Raw genomic sequence first — 14,360 nt, 5'->3', positions numbered from 1 at the left:
TACAGAATCAGCCTACTGTTTAGGACACTCATCTGAGTTGATACAGGGAGTTATCACGTTACACTTAGCACATGTTAACTGCACTTAAAAATGCTAGCATTTTTTCATCAATAAATCGTTCCAGCAATAAAACATGCAAAGTGCTATCACAGCATTGCAAAGTTAGGATTTTTCCAGTAAGGAGCATCTCCTGATTGTATTACTTAATACATGTTGAGCTAACATCTGACTGCTCCAACAAGGCAATATGACCAGGAGACTCCAGTGTGGTGCCAAGGCTGGGACAGACAAACAGCTGTTTGTTGGTCCCAGCCCTCCCATCACACCAGTGTCTTGTTGGTCCCAGCCCTGGCACTGTAAAGAGTTTATTGTCAGTCTTAGTCTTCCCATTGCACCCGTGTCTTGAACCAGTTCTCATGCAGTGGTTGGATGGGACCAACAAATAGCTGTTTGCTGGTCCTTGCTCCCGCAGCATACTGGGTTACACTAGAGTCTTCAAGGGCTCCACTCTTTAGGATGCATTTTATTTAGATTATAATAAACATTATTTTGCGACTGCTCAGAAAGCTTTCTAACTTGTAATGCTTACTATGGTCTAAATAAGACGCATCCTAATTGCAACCTGTGACAGGGCCCACAGAAAGGGACTTGACACTATCAAACATTTGTTCTAACCAAGTCATTCTCACTCCCAGGGCCAAAATGAAACCAATCAAAACCCACTCTAGATTAGTCCACAGGTGGGAGAAACAAGCTGAAGTCCCTGCTCTGAATTAGGGAGACCAGAAACTTTTTCCCAGGTTCTAGGTGAGTGACCTAACCACCATGGACCTATATGCATGCTCTGACATATTCTTTTTAGAATGCATTGAAGCAGATGCGATTGAGTCTGCTCCATGTTCTAATTAGAATGCTCTAGCATTGCCGCAGTGTCACATGTATAAGCCCCTGTCACTCAGCAGGTTTAAAAATGGCCACTGGGGTACTTTAACTAAAGTATCCCGCAGCCATTTCTAATGCATGGAGGCTTAATACATGTAATACTGAAGCATTTTAATTAGAGTGTCTCCCTGGAAACTGGTCCAACTAAAATGCCCCCCACCCCGAGCACATGTATAGGCACCCCAGACTAATATTTATTCATTAAGATATCAGCATTTTCCAAGAACAGGTAGTAAAAAAATCCCTTTGGGCTGGGCATTTTCTTAATGGATTATCAGTATTTTGGGGGAGGAGCCAAGCTCTCTCCCAAATGCAGGGAACCTTATTTTTCTTCAGTGTCAGCAGGTCTCTTTCAGCCAAATGTTCTGCTTCTCAAGTTTAGAAGTTGCCAGAGCTTGGTATCCATAGTTCTGAATTGCCAGTCCATTGGTATCTCCTTCTCCTATAAGAAGGTTCATCAGCTACAGTTTTGATGTCCAAGAGCTCCTCTAACGTAGTGATTCCCAACCAAGGTGCTTCAGAACCCTGAGGTGCCATAAGAACTTTTTAAGGGTGTTAGGGAGTCTTGTGCAATATTAGCACTGTTAAAACACTATGCACAGTTCACAAAATACACTCAGATTTAAAATAAGAATCCATAGTGTCAAAGAAACATTCTGACCTGCTGTGGTCTTTCTGAGGTCTTTAGAGTAGAAGAATTACTGTATATTTTTCTATCAAATAACAAGGGAAAAGTAAGCTGCCATTGTCAAGGGGTGCCTTGAGTCTAAAAAGGTTGAAAACTACTGTTTTAGTACCTGGCTTGGTTTACGCTGGAATACCTGTGGGGACCAGACTAATGTCCATAAACAATAATGTATGCCAAATGGTGTGGCAGAGGTTGCCAGGTGGTTGAACAATTCATCTAACTCAATAAGCTAGAACCCATTCTTCCTTCCCAAATGGTGAATATGTTTGTCCTAGTTATACGTTCTTAATTACTATGAGTAGTGACTTCTTTTCAGAACTCCGTTCTGTGGAGCCTATGTTTACCAAAAGATTATGCCATTACTAGCACAGAATGGGTCAAAAGCCTAGTAGCTTTAGGGGGCTCTACCAAACACAACACAACTGTTTCAATAATCTCCTAGGCTGCACATAGGATCTATTTATAATTTCCACTTCCCTTTGAAGAGTCCATCTTTTTGAGATATGTCCTATTCTCTTAGGATGCTGGAAAGAATCTTTGGTGTTCCTTCTCCTCAATTTTAATGGTATTCCACTGCTGTACTACAGTCTGCTGCACTAGTTTTCACTGCTGGGCTGGCCAATAATAGGTGGTACTAAGAATGTGCTTTTCACCAAAAAAAATTAGAGCCATTTTTCATTCTCTTCCTTTAATTCCTTTCTATTATCCAACTACATGTTATGATGGTTCTCAAAGCATCATCAGAGGAATTCTGGGTATCCATCTTTGCAAATAAAGTCCTTACTATGGTTGTACTTCCACCTGTTTATCAATAAATGGGGCAGAAAACTCCGCCCTTCTGCAGGTTCTGGCCATGTAGAGTGTTTGGTAGCTTATACAGATAAAGCTATTTCATGACTGCTCTTACCCCTGTTCACCAATAGATGGGAGCAGAGAGTTCCTGACCCTCCTGAGGCACAAGGCATACAGTTAAAAAAACAACCCCCCCAAAACAAACAAACTATTAGCTCATAAGTAGTTTATCTCAACTTCATATGCAATTGAAGGAAATAATCTGTCTCAACATGCAGTGCTCATATAAACCTCTTTAAAGTGCTGTGATTTCTACATACTCAATATTGAGACATTTTTCTTCATGCTGAAATACAATGTTCATGACAAGCCTGTAATAGGAAGCAGTGCGGCAATAAGCTACTGAACATTAGAATAAAGCAGCGCTTTTCAAACTTTTTTTTATTTGTGGATCCCTTTGGAAATTTCAAATAGAGATGCGGACCCCTTTGAATTGTGAGTATGGGTATTCACATACTTTTGATTGACCATAGTCATCTTTTGTGGCCCCTTAGACATATTGTGTGGACCCCCAGGGGTCTGTGGACCACAGATTGAAAACCACTAACTTAAAGTCTCAGTAGACTCATGTGAGGGGAACAAAAACAACCCCCCCCCCCCCCAAAAAAAAACAAACGAAAAAACCTTCCAGTGACATTTCTACATGCAAATGAAAGTTTCAAGCAACACAAGATCAGTAGCTTGTCTTCACATCTTTCAAAATGACCAATACAATTCAGCTTGAATTCGAAGTCACTAGGATTCTACAGATTTAAAAAGTTCTCAAGTTCTCTTGATTTTGATATTATGAAGGAGTCTGGTCCTGGAAACCTCCACTGCCTGGAACACTAGCTGGAGTCAATGGCAATTCTGCACACAGAGGACTTGCAGGTTTAAAGCCTACCTCCTTCTCCCTCCCCCTTAATGTCACTCAGCAACAACTTTGCTGAGATCTATCAAGGTACAGAGAAACAGAGATAATCAGCAACACATGCTGCAAAGCAGTGATTAAAACAGGAAAGAGGGGAAAAAAAGACAGTGTTAAGCTTTTTACCTCATTTATGTACCTTTTGCATTAGTTTAGTTATATCTGCATAGTTATATCCATGAACGGCTATGTAAAGTTTGTGTCATGGCATTAATACACAGAGTATTAATCCAAATTGAAATTACCATATTTACTCAAATCCAAGAGGAGGCTCTCTCTCCCTCCCTCCCCACCCCCAATTTAACAAAGGGAAAACAGTCCCTTGTCTTAAATGTAAGTAACAAGGTGGTGGGTGGGGAGGGCAAACAGCTGCTGCAGCTCCAGTTCTGCTACTGACCTGATGTCAGGAGCTGTAGCTGCTGCTTGTCCCCCCAACTTCTTACCCTAAGTATGTCTCCAGCACAGCTCTCTCTCTGTTCCAGCCTGGGGCATGGAGCACATGTTGGCTCTGGCCCCAGCCTGAACTGATTGCTGATGTGGCAGCAGCCACTACTACCAGGCTGGGCTAGGGCCAAAGCAAGTATGTGCTTTACACCCCAAGCTGGATCAGGGATAGAGCAATTCTGGAGCAGAAGCAAGGGTAAGCAGACAGACAAGGAGCAGGGGCAGCAAAGGGGCAGTGGGGGGAAGGCAGAGAGCAGAGGGAACAAGTAGAGGGAGCAAGTAGCAGAAGAGAAGCACCTGCCACCCCCCAGCATCTGTCCCTGTGCCACTGCACTCCCTACTACAGCAGTGAGGGGACCCAGGGGTCAATGTAAGATGACCCCCCAATAATTTGATTCCATACATGGAAATTATACATGAAAAACTTACACATTTGTTATAAAATCTAATGGGGGGTTGTCTTAAATTTTGAATCATCTTGCATTCAGGTAAATACAATAATGGTTGAATTTAAATTTCTTAGTTTAGGAAAGAGTTAACTCAAGCAATAAATTAAATCTGAGGCAAACATTTGACTGTCAGACCTATTGTGTGTTCTGGGTGACAGTCACTACAGGATCAAGACCCTGAATAAAGCAAAGAGACAAAGGAGGCAAAAGTGGGCTCTGCTATAACCTGTCTGTCTAGAGTTTAGTTTCTTTCTTTTGCTTCTTTTTACTTTTTTCTCTGTAAGCTCAATTTACCATACTGTGCCATCAATTCCATACTAAACAAAGCAGTGTTTCAAAATTCATATTATCATATGCTAGTAGGATCCAGTAAGTATAAAACTGCATATATGAACAGTATATTATACTGGAGGCTGGGAAAAGGAGAAGTAGAACCTAATTTTCCCACTAAACATGTATGCTTTCATAACTGCAACTTTTGTAATTCACATTTCCTGTGTGCATGTGTAACTGACCTACAGTAAGGTGGAGAGGAAGTTGGGAATAGGGTAATGCACTACTACACTGCCTTTACAGTCTGAGAGTTAAACGGATCTATAGATCTATATTTGGGGACTGTATACTTAGTGGGAAAATGGATATATTTCATGGGAAAATACATATACACTTCTCCCCCCCCCGCCAAAGATATGAGTTCTTACTTCACGAGGTCCCAAGTTTTTCTGTACAGGGGATTTATTTTGCTTTATTAGAAATGTAGCATTTATTAACTCAGGACTAAAAAAGGAATTTAAAATGTGAGAAAAAAGGTATGATATGAGTATTTTGAATTATAAACTTTGTGGCTTTCATATACTTTTTTAAGTATTTCCCTCATTCCCCAAATTAAGAATTATTAATGTCTCTTTAGGCAGACTTTTCATCATGTAGCTGATGAAATCTCATTGTTTTTCTGTGGGACGTCTCTATTTTTGCCATCTCTGACTCTGTAATCCATTCTGAATATTGAGAATGTATAGTACCACTACTGGAGCAGCAATAGCTCTGTTTTGTTTCATCCACCTCCATAATGTATATTATCCTATTCAGCCTTAGAACATTACTTTACATTGAGGGAGCCTCTTCAGTAAGCTCTTCACAGTACACCCCACCCGAGTAAATATTTTGGCTAATTCACTATTCATCATCTTTTTTAAGGTAAGAAAATAGATATTGCAACCAACCCCATACTTATTAATGATAGTGTAGTGGCTGTCACTTTATAACGCCTCTTTTACTCCTAAATTAATAAATGCTACATACTCCATTTCTTCTCTGTCTGGAACATTGATCATTCCTCATTCATACTTTTGTTTCCTATCCATCCTATTTTCACCTTCCTTATCAAAATAATTGCAAATAAACAAGTTGTTGTCTTTGAAGATTTATTTGCACAGTTCAACTCTTTTGAAAGGTCATTAAATCTGGGTAAGAAACTGACAGATCTTTACTACTGAAATACTTTTAAAGATTGGCATCTTTGAGCTGGAAACAAAACTAAAACCTGAGGAATCATCATCAGGAGCATCTGAGATAAAACGTTTTTAATCTTCTCCGACCCTACTAACCACAGGAATCAAAACCATCATTTTTTCCTAGCCTGAACTTCTACCAAATATAAAGGGAAAAAATAAAATAAAAGCAGAAACTTTCCATAAAACAAGGAACTAAGTTAGACTACTGAAGACAAAGGACCAGAAACAATTATACCCAACACATCCATCCACCTGTGAAGGCAATAACAATGGAACCGAAAATATTTAAAACAAACTCAGAATCAGCTGCCTACCACTAATAGGAACATTTGGGGTGCAGACAGAATGGGCAAAAATTGTCACTTCTGGCCACAGAAAGCAGTTTATAGCCATCACCAAACAAGTGCACAGTTTCAAAAATGGCTGATCAGGTGAAAATCTGACCCCTTCATTGCAAAACAATTATTTTGTAACTTCTGTCTGTGCTGTCTGCCAGCTAGCCTCAAGCTGTTTTCAGAATGGGACGGGGGAGGGTGTGGAGAGAGTTCAGTCTGGCTGATGCTGAAGGATAGGGTGAGTGCATTGGACCCTCCCCACCCCCCAAGGTGGGGGGGGCTCCAAAACTCCCACCCCACCCTCCAGTGTTGGCTGGGGAGCTCCAAGAACAAGCTCCCTCTGTTCCCTTTCACCCCTCCCATTCTGAAAACTTTGCAGACTCACAGGGAGGAGGGAACATTGCTAAGGGAAACCAGCTACAGGCTCCCAGCCAGCACCTAGATTTGCCTTTGCCTGAAACCAACAGTGAACTTCTGTTTGGTCCAGGGGATTGTTGAAACTCAGAATGCTTCCAGCAAAGCATTCTCAATTACAGCAGGGAGCTGCACTTCTGTCTGCAGCCTTGGAGTTCATTTTGCATCTGTCACCTGAGAATCTCAAAGTGCTTAACAAAGGTGGGTGGGTTGTAGCACATTTTATAGGTAGGCTGGATGAGAACAGGCAAAATCCAATAACAAAAACCCAACCTCTAGACTTTAACCTACGTGATTTTGCCTCTAGCATGAACAAAGATAGCTGTGTTTATAAATAATATTAGACTGTTATAGTTCAAAACTGGGTATTAATTCATATTGCACATCATGTAAATTTTTTCAAACATGAAAGTACTATAAGTGTAACAATGTTCAACATGAATTAATGACATTTCCCCAATAGGGAGGGACACAGTCATCACATTTTTGCTTCATCCTCAGCTATGCCAATGTCTGTCCAATTTTTTGTTCTACTTAACTGGAACTTCTGCCTACATTGCCTAAAATTTTGACTGCACTATTAAAAAATTTAATTGAAAGCTTAGGTTTTACATTTACTTGTTAAGAACTACATCTCTCTAAGTATCACCTGGTACTTGTGGATTCTACTCTCCTCCTCCTCTCCCCTATTCTATGTCTGCTCTAAAATCAGAGCAAGATGATGAGAACGCTAACAGATGTTGAATTCTAGTGTGTATTTTTCTAGGAGTAGCATCTGTTTGGCTTCTTCCCAGGCTGTTGTTCTGGTCCACAGCTGCCTATTGCTGTGGCTGTAGCTCATGAGGGTTTCAACAGGATTATCCAGATTTTGGATCATCTCCTCCTCCTGGATTCAATTCGTTCTTTATTTATGTCCAACTTATTATTTACATATACATTTGGTGGAGCATTTCTCTCTCTCTCTCTCTCTCCAAGATAATCCCTTGCCAAAATTACTAAAAATCAGAGTTTGAAAGTAAGAACAAATTGCTGATTTGGACATGTTTGAACTAAAATTCCCAGCAACAGATTGTGTAGGAAACTTGCAACTACTGGGAGACTTAGGGTTCAAGGCTTTAATGAACACTGTCACTTTAAAAAACAAGTCATGGGATAAGGGGCCTTAGTTTAAAGGAGTAGGTTAATAAATAGTAGAGTGCAATATAGAGATACTATGATCACTGATGAACCAAAAAAGCAATGCAGAAATATGCTATTTGACTAATGCAAAAAAGGTGTTGAGAGACCTAGCACGTTAAGCATATGACCAATCTTAGAACATGACTACTTGTAACCTTAAAAATTGGGTACCAGGAAAGATAACATGATGAAGCAGACTAAGCAAGAGACTAGGACCTCCTGAACCTGAAATCAAGTTTTAATGCTTAACACATCATCACAGATCCTGGTTTTCCCTGATAAAAATAATTGCAAATTCTCTGGTAAAACACCCAAGATCTACTATTAAAATTAAATGCCCCCCACAGCCCTGATGGTGCCCCTCACTCCCCCCCCCACCCCAATAAGCCCCCAGCCATGAGCAGCCATGGACTGACTGTTCCCTGCCACCCTGCTTCCCTCCCCTATGACCCCGCATGGCTGGGGGCAAAGGAGCCACATGGGGATCTAGCCACTGCTCGCCCAATACTACACTGGTGATGTGCCTCCTGCGCACAGGACTGCATTGAAAGAAGTGGCACAGGGCTGTGCCCCTCAAAGCAATGGCAGATTGAGGAGGTACATTGCCAGGGCAGTTGGGGGGGGGGGGGGAGGAGATCCCCCTGCAACCCTGCTGTTCCCAGCTGTACTGGGTCATGCCTATGGGGCTGCAGAGGTCCCACGGGAGGGAAGCAGGGCAGGAGCTCAAGCCTGCAGCCTGCCCCATGCACAGATCTGGGGGCACGGGTCCCCCCGCCCCCTGAGAATGAAAGACACGGAGTGCCCGGCTGGCTGCACATGGACCATGGGCAATGCTATCAGCCTGACCGGGCTCAGCACCCCCATGTGTGGCTTCCCTTAAGGGCCTATATAGTGCCACTCTAGTTCCACATGCTGCCAGGAGGCCACTCCACATCTTCCCCAATGTCTCCCCACTCCCTGAGCCCCTAGCCAGCTCCCCGGAGCGCCCGCCCGGCCAGCAGCACATAGAACCAGAGCAGCACTATTGGCCCTTCAGGAAAGCCGCACATGGAAGCACTGAGATGGGTCAGGCCGAAAACACCGCTCACAGTCCGTGTACTGCCAGCCATGTCTTTCACCAACACCTCCCTGCTCCCTCAGCCCCCAGCCAGCTCCCTGCATCCAGCTTCCCCCAAGACAGCTCAGGCTCCAGCCCTGCCCTGCAGTACCCTATCCCCCTGCAAGCCCCACTTACCTAACCTTACAGGCTCCAGGACAAAAGTGAGCCTGAGGTAAGCCTTGAGACTGACTAAAAACCTCAGGCCCTGCCCCCCGCCCTCCCCCAGGCTGGGGGTTTCCTGCCCTTTTTGCAATCAGCACTTACAGCCTGGAACTGTGCCAGCCTGTGGAGCTCTTTGCAAAAGTGGGAAAACCGCTGGTTTCTCTGCTCAATGGGAAAATCCACATCTTCTCTGATAATAATGGGAAATCCAGGGTTTTCCCCATTTTTCCCTGGGAAATGGAAAACCAAGATCCCCTGCTCATCATAAGGTCTTAGGCAAGTGACTTAAATTTAGCAGGCACGTGTATACCATCACAAAGGGGTACCAGGAACACTGCCATAAAGTGCACCCTTGATATGCCACAGGCATCAAATCTTGGGAATGAGGCCCTTAAGCTTCAATGCTTACTGGCATGTGCTTGGTGTCATTAATTTGCTACATCCCCTTGTTGCCAGATTTTGAAAAGCATGGACCAGGAGTGAATGGGTGGGCCAACACAGAAGCAACATAGACATGTCCAGTGAGTTCTCGCTACATAAAATAAAAAGCAAAAATATTTATCTCCTCAGCATATTTGACAGACTAGTTTATATTTGCAGAGTGCTGCAGGAATGGAAAACATTACCAGAATCTCACTCCAAACCAGAAACCTCAAATGCTTGGATTCAATTTGTGTTGCAAGTTAGAGTTCAGGCAACTAAACCCCACCCTCTCTTCTCACTGAAGAAAAGGTTCAAAATGGGTAAAGTCTCAACCCTGAGGATGAAGACTGTTCCAATCTACAGGAGATGGGGCTCATTTCATAACATTTTAAAAATCAACCTGAACCAGTCGATTCATTTAGTTCATGTCTATTAAATAAATACAAACAAAAAAAAATTAAAACAAAGGTTTACTTCTATTATTCCTGACACCTTGTACAGCCGTATCCATCAATCCAAATTGCTGGCACTTCACATTCACTAGGCCTGTGTGAAGTGGCTAGTATTTCGCTTTGGATTCGGCCAATTTGGAGGACAGTGATTCAATTCGGTGATTCAAATCACTGTCCCGAATAGATTCGGCCAAATTTGATCAGGAGATTCAGCCACGGCCGAATTGGCTGAATCTCCAAATCAAACAGGCCCCATCCCCCCCGCCTGGTCTCCCAGCTCCACCATGGCTGCCCCACCTGCTCCAGCTCCCAGGTCTTAAAATAAATAAATAAATCAGTCAATCAATCCCTGCACTCACCAGCTCCTGCCAGGCACGGGGGGTGATCACTGCTGCTCCCCACTGCCCTGCGCTGTGTGGGGGGCTCTGCCACAAGCCCCCAAAGGCTATGGGGCCAGGCGAGGCAGCCATCGATGGGGCTGGGAGTGGGCAGGGATCAGGAGGCTCTCGGGGGACTGGGGGAGCAGGCAGGGGATGGGGCCTGGCAGGGGTCCCCCCATGGTCCCTTCCCCCCGCTCCCTACTTACCAGCATGGAGTACAGGCCCAGCTCCCTGTGGCAGCAAGCAGGGACTGCCCAAATCTCTGAATCTCTCTGAACCTTTTCCAATCAATTCAGACCTTTTTATTGGTCTCCCAATTCAATTCAGATTCAGAGATTTGGCCGCTGAAACAGGCTGAACTTCCTCCAAATTGAATCAGCACCCAAAGCTTTGCACAGCCCTAACATTCACTGTTACTAGATATAAATGGCTACCAGTTCTTGGAGATTGGGGCTCTAAACGTTATGTTGTAGTCTAACATAAGTTATTCCTCTCTGTTTTGGCTAGTTACCACAGATGTACCAGTTACCAAAGATTTGCACTCAGTGCAGGTATAGACAGTGATCAACTTACCCCTTAATGTTCTCACTGTCTGTGGAGACAGTTCGGCCTCTTGATGCTTAACAGGACTGAAATGGTCCCTTAGGCCTGCAAGGCCTAGAACAGCCTTGACATAAGTAGGCTAAGAGTGCATTCATGGAGTTATGCTATTGTATAACCTGCTCCCTACAGAAAAAAGGGTCTGATGCAGCTTGTTTATCTGCAAGAGTCTGATAATAAAAATGCTTGTTATGGATAAAAGGGTTTGTTATGGCACATTCCACCCGTATCTGAAGCAAATGGCTCCTAGTATCAAGAAGAAGAGAAAAACAATGATAAAGTGAAGACATACCCTAAGTTGTTGATGAAAAACAGAAAATTGGCCTAATTGGTAGCTACGTGACTAAAGGACTATAAATATTACCCCCCTTTTCCCTACCCATCTCTCTCCCCACTTTTCCTTCCCATACCCTCCTTTCCTTTCTTTCCCCTCATCCCAACAATGCCTGAAAACTGAAGACATCTCTGCTCCCTTCAAGGAAACTTGCGCACTCTGGAAGCCTGGCCAGCTCCTGAGTCATGTATTATTAGGACTGGTAATATACAATTACTTACTTGCTAAGACTGTATCTTGCTAAGATTACTGAAACTGCTAAGATTATATCTATATGCATGCTTTAAGTTAATACATTATAATGCTCAATAAAAGGGATTTATTAAAGAGTTAACTGGGTTGGGCAAAATGAATAGGTCCCTGGTTGGGGTGGGGGAAATGAAAAGGTCCCCAGCTCAGGGGAATAAATAGACTCTCATTTGGAGAAAACTGAAGACGCACCAAGGCAATAATCAATCCTGCTGTTTGCTCTGTTTGGCAGAACCAGATACCACCTGGTTCTTAGGGCAACTTCTCAAGCTAAAACAGATTGACCCCCTAGAGACACTTCCTGCAAAGCATGCTTTTCAGTCCTTTAATTATTCTTATGATTCCTGGCTGAAGTCTCTTACATTTTTCAACATTTTTTCTGGTGACTTCAATCCTTCAGAAGGGTGGGCACAAGAACTCGACATTACATTCCACAAGTCCTCACTCCTGGAGCACAGATCTCAAGATGATATTAACTCAGTTCCAAACTCAAGAGCTAATTTAACCTTGCAACTCCTTCTCAGGATTCCCCTCTATGTAAGTGTCCATACAGAATTGTCCACAATCTTACACTGTGAGCTTACATTTACTACCCACTAAGACTTCCTCTTCCCAAGTCTTTTTCAACTGCTGTTCCCCATGCACAATTCCTCCCTGCTTTTCCTTCATTGCTAGACATACAACATACATTAGGCTTCATTAAAATGGATAGTCTGCTTGGGTTCCTCTTACTCAAGTGAGGCAAACTATTCTGCATTGGTATCCATTCTTTATTCCTCACTCACACAATCTTTGTCACTTTCAGACTTTCACTGTTGATGTTACAGATTTCTTTTATACCACCAAAGAGAGAGAGAGAGAGAGAGAGATCCCTTCTTTATACTCTTCTTTATTTTTCACTTGCACAAGCTTTGTCATTTTTAGGCTTTCCATGTTGATGTTACATATTTCTTCTACACCACCAGAGAGAGAAAGAGACAGAGAAAAAGAAGGGTCAAGAGAATGGTACAGGACCCTGATGGAAAAATGCATTCAAGGATGACTCATGCTTAACGAGTTGTTAGTTAGCTAGTTTTTATTCTGTTCACCAGCATCTATTCTCCATAAGCCTTTGCTGACTAGCAGTAATTATATTACCATATTTTAATTCTTTGTTGAGGCCTATTGCAGCAACTTCACTATTTTGCAAGGAATTGCTATCAGGATGACAAACATATAGTTATAACAATAGGATTGCCCCTTTTACACTTTCTAATTACTGATAAAATATTAGTTTTCTTTCAGGTTCTCTGTAACTTCCTTGGTATTCCAAGAGCTAACAGCTTCAAGAGCTCTCTAGCCAGGTCTTCTAAAGCTCTCAAGTGCAGAATCTCTGGGACTATTGATTTAAAAGCATCTACCAGGCTCTATCTACCATCCTCTTAAGTTATCATTGGAGTGGCAGATGTTCCATGATCCTGTGTTATAACTACATCATTTGAGTTTTGCAAAACATAGAAAAAATTGTTTTTAATACTTCTAGTCTTTACCTATGTAGCAATTACTAGAAGTCTGGATTTATGTTTAGTTATAAATACTGTCCTGGACTTTCTGGTCACAGGCTTGTTGCATCCTTTTCATTCCCTCATCAATTATCAGCACAGCCTACCTCCTAACCCATGTTCATTGCTATCAGCATCTTCCATTTTCTATATACAGCTTGTTTGCTTTTTTAATAGATGTCATCACTTCACCACAAACCCAGGCTGGTTTCCTAACTAAGGCAACCTTCTCTTTTGATTGGGTATCTGCTAAAATGTTGCTAAACAATCCCTGATCATCATTCATCATTTTTCTGCTTAAAGTCCCTCAACTGATTGAGTTAACATTTGTTTTCAGTTTTGTAATATGCCTTTGAAAGCTCCAAGTGTACATATTACAGGACTGTATTTATGCAGTATGTGCACAAAGGTAAGTCACAATCTCTAAAATGAAAGCTCCTGCTAAATTTTTATTCTGTGACAGACATCCACTTGCCAAATAAAGTGGAACCGACTGCAGAATTTCCCCTAGGGTGGATACAACACTTTAACAGATCTGTAATATTTAGGATATTTTGATATTGCATCTCTAGACCTTCAGTATACCACACTCAAATCAAAGTCACCTTTAACCCCCGCCCCATGTAGTAGGCATACCTATTAAGAAAGCTGAAGTGGCCCTAAGCAGTCCTCTGAGGGCTGTAGCAGACACCATCTAATACCTCATCTTGTACTTACATTTTAAGACAATTATACATAAATCATACCCTAGTTCTCAGTAACTTGGAAAATAGTAATGCCACTTTTGTCATAGAGCACTGTCTACTTCCCCCCCTTTTTGCCTACACTGTCCTTCCTAACTAGGTTATAACTGTTGTTTCTGCTATACCAGTCCTGGGAATCAATCCACCAGATTTCAGTAATACCAGCTAGATTGCTCATAAATAAGAGATTCCAGTTGCTTATTACCCAAACTCTTAGACTTGGTGTAAAGTAGGTGAAGGGACATATGTGGTCTGGGGCAAAAGGGTTATCTTGCGGCAGTGGCAAGTGAGGGAAGTGGCTGCAGACCAGGCAGTTGCTTGCTGTGGCAAAACCATGCAAGTGGTAGCAGGCCAGGCAATCAAGGTTTGGGTTGCACAGCTCTCCCTTGCACGTCTACCATCATTGGCCATGTCAACCAGGCCCATGGGGTCCTGGATTTTATGGCAAATAATGCTCACTGCTAGCCACTTCCCCATCTTCTGGAGAAGTTTAACACCCATGATTCTAGTAGTCTGCTGCCTAGAACACAGGGTGCTCCCAAACTCAGAGCATAAAGTAGCTTCTCCCCCACAGAATGTTGAACAATGTCCCAGATGACTGAAACCCTCTGTCTTAGATTTCTTATGTAGTCAGTGGTATAGTTCTAGATCTC

The 14,360-nt window shown here is 42.6% G+C and overlaps 1 long non-coding RNA gene across 1 annotated transcript in view; it reads left to right on the top strand.

Annotated features, from left to right (window-relative positions):
• The first annotated feature begins 11,246 nt into the window (after positions 1-11,246).
• Positions 11,247-14,360, top strand: part of LOC109282398 (uncharacterized) — a 26,900-nt gene continuing 23,786 nt past the window's right edge. Inside the window, exon 1 of the long non-coding RNA XR_002089366.2 lies at positions 11,247-11,376. This is a non-coding gene — a long non-coding RNA (uncharacterized LOC109282398). The remainder of the gene's footprint in view (positions 11,377-14,360) is intronic.

The sequence above is a fragment of the Alligator mississippiensis genome, chromosome 6 (assembly GCF_030867095.1).
Source record: "Alligator mississippiensis isolate rAllMis1 chromosome 6, rAllMis1, whole genome shotgun sequence".
NCBI lineage: Eukaryota > Metazoa > Chordata > Crocodylia > Alligatoridae > Alligator > Alligator mississippiensis.
Note: the sequence above shows the minus strand (reverse complement) of the source record. Positions and strands in the feature narration are given on the sequence as shown.